Source organism: Antechinus flavipes, chromosome 3 (genome assembly GCF_016432865.1).
Source record: "Antechinus flavipes isolate AdamAnt ecotype Samford, QLD, Australia chromosome 3, AdamAnt_v2, whole genome shotgun sequence".
In the NCBI taxonomy this organism is placed as follows: domain Eukaryota; kingdom Metazoa; phylum Chordata; class Mammalia; order Dasyuromorphia; family Dasyuridae; genus Antechinus; species Antechinus flavipes.
Window position 1 is genome coordinate 379,498,398 of NC_067400.1, and position 12,123 is coordinate 379,510,520.

At 37.6% G+C, this 12,123-nt stretch overlaps 1 protein-coding gene and 1 pseudogene across 2 annotated transcripts in view; one reads left to right on the forward strand and one right to left on the reverse strand.

Annotated features, from left to right (window-relative positions):
• Window positions 1-10,849, reverse strand: part of LOC127553403 (proline-rich nuclear receptor coactivator 2-like) — a 22,246-nt pseudogene extending 11,397 nt beyond the window's left edge.
• Window positions 1-12,123, forward strand: part of LOC127554392 (uncharacterized) — an 804,883-nt gene that overhangs the window by 155,725 nt on the left and 637,035 nt on the right. The gene's annotated exons all lie outside the window — the stretch shown is intronic.

Below are 12,123 nucleotides of genomic sequence, written 5' to 3' on the forward strand. Positions count from 1 at the left end.
CTGCCTCTGCTTTCTTCAGCCTCCAACCAACACAGAGATGGAATGTCTCTCTTGTCTCCTACTGGGGAGCCCAGCCACCAACTACAGTGGTGTGAGATGAAGATGAATCTGGTTGTCCACTGAACTCTCACTCGTAGCTTTATCCTCTGAAAGCTCTTCGTCTGCCACCAGCCAGCCAAGAATAAAAAAATGTATTCTTGAATAGCTCTCTCTCCTTATATGCGAATCTTCTGAGAGAATGGGATTATGGGTTTTCTCCCATAGTGCTCTCTGGCCCAAAGAACTTTAAGGGAGGTGTGAACTCCCTTGAAGTTAGAAAGTTTACTTTGTGAAGCTGGCATACTTGTGAACTCCAATGAGTAAAGGTGTGAACACAAGCCTTGTATTAATTAGTTCTACTTAGTACCTTGTTTCAGGTTCTGGCCAAAATCTTCTTGTAAGATTAGATCAACTCTAATTAGTTAGCAGTTAGTAAGGATTCCAACAAAAAACAATCAAACAAACAAACAAACAAACAAAGAAACAAAAAACAAAAACAGAGCATTTTGAATGGTCAAAATGCCTGATCAGGCAATGTTCTCACTTCTTCTTTGGCAATATTTTGAATTTGAAGGCTTGCAATAAAGAAAAATAAAACTGAGCATTTTGCATGCTCAAAATATCTGATCAAGCAATTTTCTTATATCATCTTTTGTGGCAATGATTTCATTGTGGAGGGACAGCCAGACAGATTAAAAAAAAAAAAAAAACAGATAATTTTGATTGCTCCAAATATCTGATCAGATCAGGGAATTTCCTTATTTATTCTTATGTGGCAATGATTTTACTGTTGAAAAATGTTCCATACACACACACACACACAATTTTTTTTTTGAATGCACCAAATATATGATCAGGTAATTTTCTTATTTCTTCTTGTGTGGCAATGTTTTGCTGCATTGTATTTTTTGGTGTGTCATACAGGCATCAACACACATTTGTCCCGTTCTTAATTTAAACAGAATTTGTTTCTTCATTCAACTATGTTTACCTCTTCTTAAGTTTCACAAATCTGCTCTTTAGGAGATATTTTTATCATTGGAGTTTTATACCTCTTTTACCAATTAACCAATTCTACATCTGAGACCACACCCCGCCCCCCTCCAGTCTGCTCAGTGTGAGCTGCCTTCTGTGCTCTCACTGCCTATTTCCCTGACGCTGTGACTGGTCTAACCGTCGCTGCCCATGAGCAAAAACTGATCTTTTCTGTTGATTTGGGGGAAGGCCTTCTGTTGGTAATGTGTTGTACTCCCAATATTGGTGGGCTCTGACAGTCTGACAATCCGAGGCCTTTCATAAAAGAAGTAGTCTGAGGGTAAGAAAGAGTGTAGCTATGTGTGTCCTCTCTGCCATCTTGCCTTTGCCTTCACAATAGCATCTTTTATCACTAAATTATGATCCTGGTTTGACCATATCTTGGTATAATGTGTTACTGCTGGTGAGTGCCCAGTTTCTGCCATATTATTTTCCTTTTTTATTCCAACAATTTTTGTCATATAGTGAGTTTTTATCCAAGAAGGTGGAGTTTTTATCCAACACTAGATTACTCTAATCGTTGACTAGCATGTCTTGTAAATCTAAGGTGCTCCACTGATCAACTTCTCTTTCTTAATACCAAATGGTTTCCATGACCACTGCTTTACAGTATAATTTTAGATTTGGTACAGCTGGGCCAATCTTTGTTTGCATTTGTTTTTCACTTAACTTTTTTTCTTCTGAGATTGTTTTGCATTTATCTTTTTTTTTTTAATTTAAATTTTATTTTATTTAATAATAACTTTGTATTGACAGAATCCATGCCAGGGTAATTTTTTACAACATTATCCCTTGCATTCGCTTATGTTTCGTTTTTTTCCCCTCCCTCCCTCCCCCCCTCCTCCCCTCCAAGATGGCAAGCAGTCCATTATATGTTAAGTATGTTGCAGTATATCCTAGATATAATACATATTTGCAGAACCGAACAGTTCTCCTGTTGCACAGGGAGAATTGGATTCAGAAGGTAAAAATAACTCGGGAAGAAAATCAAAAATGCAAATAGTTCACATTCGTTTCCCAGTGTTCCTTCTCTGGATGTAGCTGTCTCTGTCCATCATTTATCCATTGAAACTCAGTTAGGTCTCTTTGTCATAGAAATCCACTTCCATCAGAATACATCCTCATACAATATCGTTGTCGAAGTGTATAATGATCTCCTGGTTCTGCTCATCTCACTTAGCATCAGTCCATGTAGGTCTCTCCAAGCCTCTCTGTATTCATCCTGCTGGTCATTCCTTACAGAGCAATAATATTCCATAACATTCATATACCACAATTTACCCAGCCATTCTGCAATTGATGGGCATCCATTCATTTTCCAGTTTCTAGCCACTACAAACAGGGCTGCTACAAACATTTTGGCACATACAGGTCCCTTTCCCTTCTTTAGCATCTCTTTGGCATATAAGCCCAATAGAAACACTGCTGGATCAAAGGGTATGCACAGTTTGATAACTTTTTGGGCATAATTCCAGATTGCTCTCCAGAATGGTTGGATTCGTTCACAACTCCAGCAACAATGCATCAGTGTCCCCGTTTTCCCGCATCCCCTCCAACATTCATCATTATTTTTTCCTGTCATCTTAGCCAATCTGACAGGTGTGTAGTGATATCTCAGAGTTGTCTTAATTTGCATTTCTCTGATCAATAGTGATTTCGAACACTCTTTCATGTGAGTGGTAATAGTTTCAATTTCATCATCTGAAAATTGTCTGTTCATATCCTTTGACCATTTATCAATTGGAGAATGGCTTGATTTTTTATAAATTTGAGTCAGTTCTCTATATATTTTGGAAATGAGGCCTTTATCAGAACCTTTAATTGTAGAGATGTTTTCCCAGTTTGTGGCTTCCCTACTAATCTTGTTTGCATTCGTTCTGTTTGTACAAAGGCTTTTTAATTTGATATAATCAAAATTTTCTATTTTGTGATCAGTAATGGCCTCTAGTTCATCTTTGGTCACAAATTTCTTTCTCTTCCACAAGTCTGAGAGATAAACTATCCTATGTTCCTCTAAATTATTTATAATCTCATTCTTTATGCCTAGGTCATGGACCCATTTTGATCTTATCATGGTATATGGTGTTAAGTGTGGGTCCTTGCCTAATTTCTGTCATACTAATTTCCAGTTATCCCAGCAGTTTTTATCAAATAATGAAATCTTATCCCAAAAGTTAGAATCTTTGGGTTTTTCAAACACTAGATTGCTATAGTTGACTACTCTGTCTTGTGAACCTAAACTTTTCCACTGATCAACTAATCTATTTCTTAGCCAATACCAAATGGTTTTGGTGACTGCTGCTTTATAATATAATTTTAGATCTGGTACAGCTAGACCACCATCATTTGATTTTTTTTTTCATTAATTCCCTTGAGATTCTTGACTTTTTATTGTTCCATATGAATTTTGTTGTTATTTTTTCTAAATCATTAAAATATTTTCTTGGAAGTCTGATTGGTATAGCAATAAATAAGTAGATTAGTTTAGGGAGTATTGTCATCTTTATTATATTCGCTCGGCCTATCCAAGAGCACTTAATATTTTTCCAATTATTTAAGTCTGACTTTATTTGTGTTGAAACTTTTTTTGTAATTTTGCTCATATAATTCCTGACTTTCCTTGGTAGTTAGATTCCCAAATATTTTATGCTATCAACAGTTATTTTGAATGGAATTTCTCTTTGTATCTCTTGCTCTTGGATTTTGTTGGTGGTGTATAAAAATGCTGAGGATTTGTGGGGATTTATTTTGTATCCAGCTACTTTGCTAAAATTATGAATTATTTCTAATAGCTTTTTAGTAGAATCTCTGGGGTTCTCTAGGTATACCATCATATCATCTGCAAAGAGTGATAGTTTGGTTTCCTCATTGCCTACTTTAATTCCTTTAATCTCTTTCTCGACTCTTATTGCAGAGGCTAGTGTTTCTAATACAATATTGAATAATAATGGTGATAGTGGGCAACCTTACTTCACTCCAGATCTTACTGGGAAAGGTTCCAGTTTTTCCCCATTGCATATGATGCTTACTGAAGGTTTTAAATATATGCTCCTGACTATTTTAAGGAAAAGTCCTTTTATTCCTATGCTCTCAAGTGTTTTTATTAGGAATGGATGTTGGATTTTATCAAATGCTTTTTCTGCATCTATTGAGATGATCATATGGTTTTTGTTTGGTTGGTTATTGATATAGTCAATTATGTTAATAGTTTTCCTAATATTGAACCAACCCTGCATTCCTGGTATAAATCCTACTTGGTCATAGTGTATTATCCTGGGGATGATTTTCTGCAGTCTTTTTGCTAATATTTTATTTAAGATTTTAGCATCAATATTCATTAGGGAGATTGGTCTATAATTTTCTTTCTCTGTTTTCAGCCTACCTGGTTTAGGTATCAGTACCATATCTGTGTCATAAAAGGAGTTTGGTAGGACTCCTTCAATCCTTACTTTTTCAAATAGTTTATTTAGCATTGGAGTTAATTGATCTTTAAATGTTTGATAGAATTCAGATGTAAATCCATCTGGTCCTGGGGATTTTTTCTTAGGGAGTTGATTAATAGTTTGTTCTATTTATTTTTCTGAGATGGGAGTGTTTAGGATATTTACTTCCTCCTCTGTTAGTTTAGGCAAGCTATATTTTTGGAGGTATTCTTCTATTTCATTTAAGTTGTCGAATTTATTGGTGTAAAGTTGGGCAAAGTAGTTCCTAATTATTGCTCTAATTTCCTCTTCGTTAGTGGTGAGTTCTCCCTTTTCATTTTTAAGACTAACAATTTGATTTTCCTCTTTCCTTTTTTAATCAGATTTACTAAGGGTTTGTCTATTTTGTTGGTTTTTTCATAGAACCAACTCTTAGTTTTATTAATTAATTCAATAGTTTTTTTACTTTCAATTTTATTGATCTCTCCTTTTATTTTTAGAATTTCAAGTTTAGTGTTTGACTGGGGGTTTTTATTTTGTTCCTTTTCTAGCATTTTTAGTTGCAAGCCCAATTCATTGACCTTCTCTTTCTCTATTTTATACAAATAGGCCTCCAGAGATATGAGATTTCCCCTTATTACCTCTTTAGCTGCATCCCATACATTTTGGTATGATGTCTCATTATTATCGTTTTCTTGGATGAAGTTATTAATTATGTCTATAATTTGCTGTTTCACCCAATCATTCTTTAGTATGAGATTATTTAGTTTCCAATTATTTTTTGGTCTACTTTCCCCTGGCTTTTTATTGAATGTAATTTTCAATGCATCATGGTCTAAAAAGGATGCATTCACTATTTCTGCCTTACTGCATTTGAGTTTGAGGTTTTTATGTCTTAATATATGGTCAATTTTTGTATAAGTTCCATGAACTGCTGAAAAGAAGGTGTAGTCCTTTCTGTCCCCATTACATTTTCTCCAGAGATCTATCATATCTAATTTTTCTAGTATTCTATTTATCTCTTTGACTTCTTTCTTGTTTATTTTGTGGTTTGATTTATCTAATTCTGAGAGTGCAAGGTTTAGATCTCCCACTATTATAGTTTTGCTGTCTATTTCTTCTTGCAGCTCTCTTAATTTCTCTTTTAAGAATTTAGATGCTACACCACTTGGTGCATATATGTTTAATATAGATACTGCTTCAGTATTCATTCTACCCTTTAACAAGATATAGTGCCTGTCCTTATCTCTTTTGATTAGATCAATTTTTGCTTTAGCTTGATCTTAGATCAGGATGGCTACCCCCGCTTTTTTGACTTCACCTGAAGCATAATAGATTTTGCTCCAACCTTTTACCTTTAACCTGCATGTATCTCCCTGCTTCAGGTGTGTTTCCTGTAAACAACATATTGTAGGATTCTGGCTTTTAATCCATTCTGCTAACCGCTTCCTCTTTGTGGAGGAGTTTACCCCGTTCACATTTATGGTTAAAATGACCAATTCTGTATTACTTGCCATCTTGTTAACCCCGGTTTGTACTTTTCTCCCTTCTTACCTCCTTACCCCCCTTCCCAGTATTAAGCTTGTGAGCACCACTTGCTTCTCACAGCCCTCCCTTTTTTAGTATCCCTCCCCCCCTTAGAGTTCCTCCCCCTATCTTACCCCTTTCCCTCCCAGTTTCTGTATTCCCTTCCACTTAGCTTATTCCTTCCCTTTTCACTTTTCCCTTCTCACTTCTCAATGAAGTGGGAGAAGTTTCACCATAGATTGAATATGTCTAAAATTTTTCTCTTAAAGCCAATTCTGAAAGCAGTAAAATACTCACTATATTCATCCCTCTCCATTGTTTCTCTCAGATATAACAGGTTTCCTATGCCTCTTTATGAAATGTAGTACCCCCATTTTCCCCTTTTTCTGGTACAATGTCCTTTCCACATCTAGTTTCTAGAACAAGGAATATCTGTATTCTTTATACATCTTTATAGCTGAAATATAGTTCCCAAGATTAATCTTTACTTTTTTAGATTTCTCTTGAGTTTTGTACTTGTAGATCAAATTTTTTAAAAATTCTGGCTTTTTCATCAAAAATAGGTGAAATTTGCTTACTTCGTTGAATGTCCATCTTCTTCCCTGGAAAAAGATGCTCATTCTCGCTGGGTAAGTTATTTTTGGTTGCATCCCAAGTTCCTTAGCCTTTCGGAATATCATATTCCAGGCCCTTTAGTGATGATGCTGCCAGATCCTGGGTGATCCTTATTGTTGCTCCTCGATACTTGAATTGGGTTTTTCTAGCTGCTTGCAGTATTTTTTCCTTCTTCTGAGGGTTTTGGCATTTGGCCACTATATTTCTTGGTGTTTTGATTTTAGGATCCCTTTCAGTAGGGGATTGATGAATTCTTTCAATGTCTATTTTACCCTCTGTTTCTATGACTTCTGGACAGTTCTCTTTGATAATTTCCTGGAAAATAGTGTCCAGGCTCTTCTTTTCATCATACTTTTCTGGGAGTCCGATGATTCTCAAATTGTCTCTCCTGGATCTGTTTTCCAGGTCTGTTGTCTTCCCCAGAAGTTATTTCACATTCTTTTCCATTGTTTGATTTTTTTGGATTTGCTTGACTGATTCTTCTTGTCTCCTCGAGTCATTCAATTCCATTTGTTTGACCCTGATTTTCAGTAAAGTATTTTCTTCATTCACTTTTTTAAGATCTTTTTCTAATTGTCCAATTGAGTTCTTTTGTTCTGTGGAATTTTTTTCCATTTCCCAATTTTGTTTTTTAGAGAGCTATTTTCTGTTTCTAGTTCACCAATCTTATTTTTCAAGGATTTGGTTTCTTTATCCACTCTCTCTTTAACTGACTTCTCCAGGCTCTTTTGCCAAGCCTCCTTCTCCTTTTGCCAAGCCTCACTCTGCTTTTCCCATTTTTCTTCTAGCTCTCTTGTGAGAGCCTTTTTAATTTCCTCCATGAGATTCATCTGTGCTGAGGAACATATGATCTCCTCCTTTGGGGATTCACCTGGAGACTGTTTGTTTTTAGTCTCCTCAGGATTTGGATTCTGCTCTTTATCTGTATAGAAGCTGTCAAGGGTTAAAGTCTTTTTCAGTTTCTTACTCATTCTGTCTAATAATCAAAGACAAACTAGCCAAGAAACAGAAGAAAAAAACCCTTGAATGGAGCTGCTTTCTTTGGGGTAGGGGCAGGGTAACAGTGAGGCACTAGCAGGACTGTGCTGTGACTGCGCTCTGAGATCCGAGAGCGTGATGAGACACTGTGGGGGAGGGGTGGCCAGGACCCGAGAGACTCCACCTGTTTGGGGTTGTATTCTTCAGCCCCGGTGTTTTTAGCTTCTCTGTTGGACTGCTGACTTGCTGCCGGAGCAAAGTATCCAGTCCTGTAGCGATGCTCTCCCCGCAGAGATGGCTGCGATCACGCCCCACCCCCTCTCCGCTCTGCTAGGCTCAGAGCCGCTTTCCTTGCTCTCGCTGTCGCTGCTGCCCGCAGGCTGCTTCCGATCTAATAACTGTCCCCACCCTGGCTCAAAAACAGACCTTTCTTGACGAGTCTCAAGGATGGTTTCTCTTGGTAACTAGTTGTATGTTTTTTTTCAATCGAGCATTAATTCAGAGGCATGAAATGAAATGGATAGTGAGAGAAAAACGCGGAGGTTACACAGCAGTGTGCTTCCTCTCCGCCATCTTGGCCAGAAGTCGTTTTACATTTATCTTCTACGTATCTACCATATATGGCTCTTGCTGTCTTGTTTTCCACCTGTATGGGAACTCTTTGATGTACTTTTTGCATTTCTTTGACCCCAGAGTTAAGCCAAGTTTTGGATACAAAATCAGTTCTTCAGTATCTGAACATAATATCATCACAGGGTTTGTTAAGTCAAGCTCTGATTCACTTTGTTTTCAGGTTGTATTTAGTTAACTTTCTCTTGTCCTTCATATATGTCCAACATGTTCTCAATAATGCGATCAATGATTCAAGTGGCATGATCATTTTTCGGCAAGGTCAGAAATTTTCTCTATAACGATTAGACTTTTTTAATTCCATATGTGTGGGAGGGAGAGAGGGTTGGTGTGGGTGTGGATGTGCACATCAGTTATGTAGTAATCAGCTATGTAGTAATGTACTCTATGGATCCCTCTTCCCTGCTCATATTTTTCTGGCCCAAATATGCAAAAATGTTTTAATTTTCAAATATACATTTTTCAGTCTTTGTCCTTCCTTGATATGTTCTTCCTTGACTCCCTGTTCCTTTGGTTGCAGTAAACTTTTCTTTTTTACACAGATTTTCTTCACTCACTGTATGACACTGCACTCTCCTGGTTTCCTCTTCTGAGTTGCACATATCTTTTTTCTCTCTGTGGGATCAATTGAAATCTCCCACTGAATAAAGTTGAAAGTTCTCTAGCAATTTATGCTGTTATATTTATACTTTGTCATCTCATCAGATCCCTTTAAGTATATGAATATCTCTGTGCATAATATACCCAAATCTAAATATTCAAGCAACGTTATTACTCAAAATTCATCTCATCCTCAATACATCCAAATTATCTTCCTTAAAACTCTTCTCTCCACTAAGTTTTGTTTCCTTTGACTGAGGACACAGCCTTTAGGTCAGTCCTACAGCTCTCTGAGTACAGTCATTCCTGAATCTTTTTTAATGTAACACTCACTTTTTGTATATCATATTAGTTGTTAAATCTTGTGACTTCTACCCTTAAAACATCTCAACAATTTACCTTTTATATGTATACACATGAACGTTTCTTGTCCTGGCTTACTTTCTGTTGCCTCTTGCTGTTAATATTCAAGTATTGTTTTTTTTTTTTTTTTCTAAAATGTATTCTTATTGGTAACTTTGCTATAAAAATTGTCAATATTTTTCCAAGTATTGCACCTCCCTTGTACAGATCTCCACAGACTGTTTGAAATATTTTACAAAAGGCAAAAAGCATTAGCCAAAAAAGTCAAACTATTGAAAAAAAGTTTACAACTATAGGCAATATTCAACCCTCTTGTATTACTCACATCCAAAAGAAAGTGAGAGGAACAAGTGTCTTCTCTTCTTTGGTTCACATTTTTTTCTTTAAAGTGTGTGGGAAAGGTCTGCCTTACCACCCCCGCTCCCCATCTAATTAATCAATTATGACATAGGAGAGGCAAAAAAGAATTTGCTTTCTCATAAGGGCACTCCTGGTGTCGATCAAAATGGGGTCAGCAAAAGAATGCAAGGAACTTAATAAACCACAAAACTTTGATCTCTAACACAGTGTTTCCACCCACCCCTGGACTTTTCTCCCATTGGCTGGGCTTTGCATTCAACAGACACGGTCTTGGTGTTATAAGTTTATTATTGCTCACAATCTTGATTTAAATAAAACATAAAGGAAGAGGAAATTCATAGCCCCATACACAACTAATAAAGTGGGCACTATAACAAACCAAAAACAAACATACATGAGTCATCAATCACTACACTGAGGAAGCTCCAATATCTGAATTTGATTGGTGTTGAATGAGAGCCATTGCTGAGCAATTTTGTACAAGACTTCCTAATCTAAATCCTCAGAAGTCCTATTTTATAAAGGGATTTTTGCAGGCTGAGAAGGCACTATGCTAAGTATTTTCATTTTGTTATTTGATTCTTGAGACATAGTAATCTTCCAGGTACAGGATACTGACCCGTCCTGCAGGTCATCAAAGTGTGGGCTCCGAGGCTGGCATTTGTCTGTAAGGCTAGGCCTGAAAAGTAATGGGGTTAGAAATGAGGAGGGAGACCAGTTGGGGTGAAAACAAAGTCTCAGTTTAATGAGTGAAGAGGGTTTGGTTAAATACATTTCTGAATGGGGGGTTGCAAAGTAAAAGAATGTTACACCAGATGTATGGCAGACATCCTGGAGCCTGGCCGTTATCTCACACCTGGGCTGATAGGGCCAATTTCCTGGGACACACATTATCTTGTCTCAGGAGTTTGGGATGAATAGTTTGTTTATAGTTTCAGAATTTATATGTGGGAAACTGCATTCTTCTTAGCTCTCTGATTCCCAGGGCATGTAGCTCTTTGATTCCAAGGACACGGTCTCTGGCATATCCCCCTTTATTTTTTATTTATGCACGGGTGGGAGGCCTGTCTTAGGCTATGTGACCGGCTTCTGGTTGTGGGGAGCGAGTGTTGACACACAACCAATGTTACAATGTCTTAGTATCACCAGTCATTAGAAAGGAGGATGCATGCAACCAAATGCTGTCTTAGGTCATCGGGGTCAGCCATACCAACTCGGGGGTACGCCATGCCGAACCCTGTCTTAAGTGGGTGGCCTGACCTCTCGAGGTTGCCCGTCATGGCACTTGCGTGGTCTTACTGCCATGGCTCCAAAATTAAAAAATAATAAGTCAACCTCAAAGCATCCACCACCCGGGGTCACACTAATCCCGTCATTGGCTAGACCACTGCCTGCTGAAAGGGGGGGCATAGCCTAGACCTGACCCGTCGGTACCAAGGCTCTTCTAGCAATTGGTCATTAAATCTCAGTGAGCCTCCAATGGGCTCGTTGATGTTGAGGTTTTAACAAAATAAGGGATTCTAAGACTAAAGCATCCAAATTCAATCTGAACTAGTGATAGGGGGTGGGGCAAAAGTGCTTAAGGCAAAGTGAATAGGAGCTAGGCATTCCCATTCTTTCAGGTATTTAGAAAAAATATATACCAGGTTCTCCAATGTTCTACCTCTTCCTTCCCCCCCCCCCTTTTTTTTTTCATGGAAAGGAATTATCGAATGACCATTGCCCATATAAATCCCAAGAGTGAATCAAAATCCCTATACATAACAGGCTAATACAGTAGCATTTCCTAAAAATCCCTCAAACATAACAGCAATAATTACACAGTTTTAACAAATCCCATCCCAAATCTTAAGCACACATTAATAGATGGTCCAGGCAAGGTTTAACAGTCAGTCATCAACCATTCCCAAAGTCTCCTATATCAGTCCAAAGTACACTCGATGCAGAGTCCAGTCCATGGTCTCATGTACAAACTGCTGCTTCAGGCTGTGAAGTGATAGGAGGCTCTCATTCCATGCAGAGTGGGTGTGTGCCGTGGTGACAATCAAAGCTGATCAAAGCTGATCCAGGTTCCAGAAGCAGGCCAATATCTGTAATTTGACCAAAATCTAGAGCAAAAACACAAATCTAGCACAAAGATTAGATCAGTCTCAGATAGAAAGACTCAGTTCACCAGACTGCTGCAAAATATGAGGAGGCCAAAATATTTCCTATGTGAAGAAATGAGTTTGCTTTACAGGCCAAGCAAACGGGTGCAGTCCCAAGTTGTAACATCAGTGAAGTCTCACAGACCCCTGTTAATTGTCCCCGTATCATGTAGAAACCTTAAAGAAATAAAACACCAATATCCAGTAACAGACAGATGACTAGGCGAAATACTTAGTTGCCCAAGCATTTAGGATACAATAATTACATATGAACAGACTGAAAATAGAAAGGCATGACATAACTGAATTACATTAACAGTTCTATTGACCATTGCTCTGATCAGAGAGATGAGTTACAAAAGGAAAAATGCAAGAACATAACTAAAACATAACATAAGCAGTTCAGT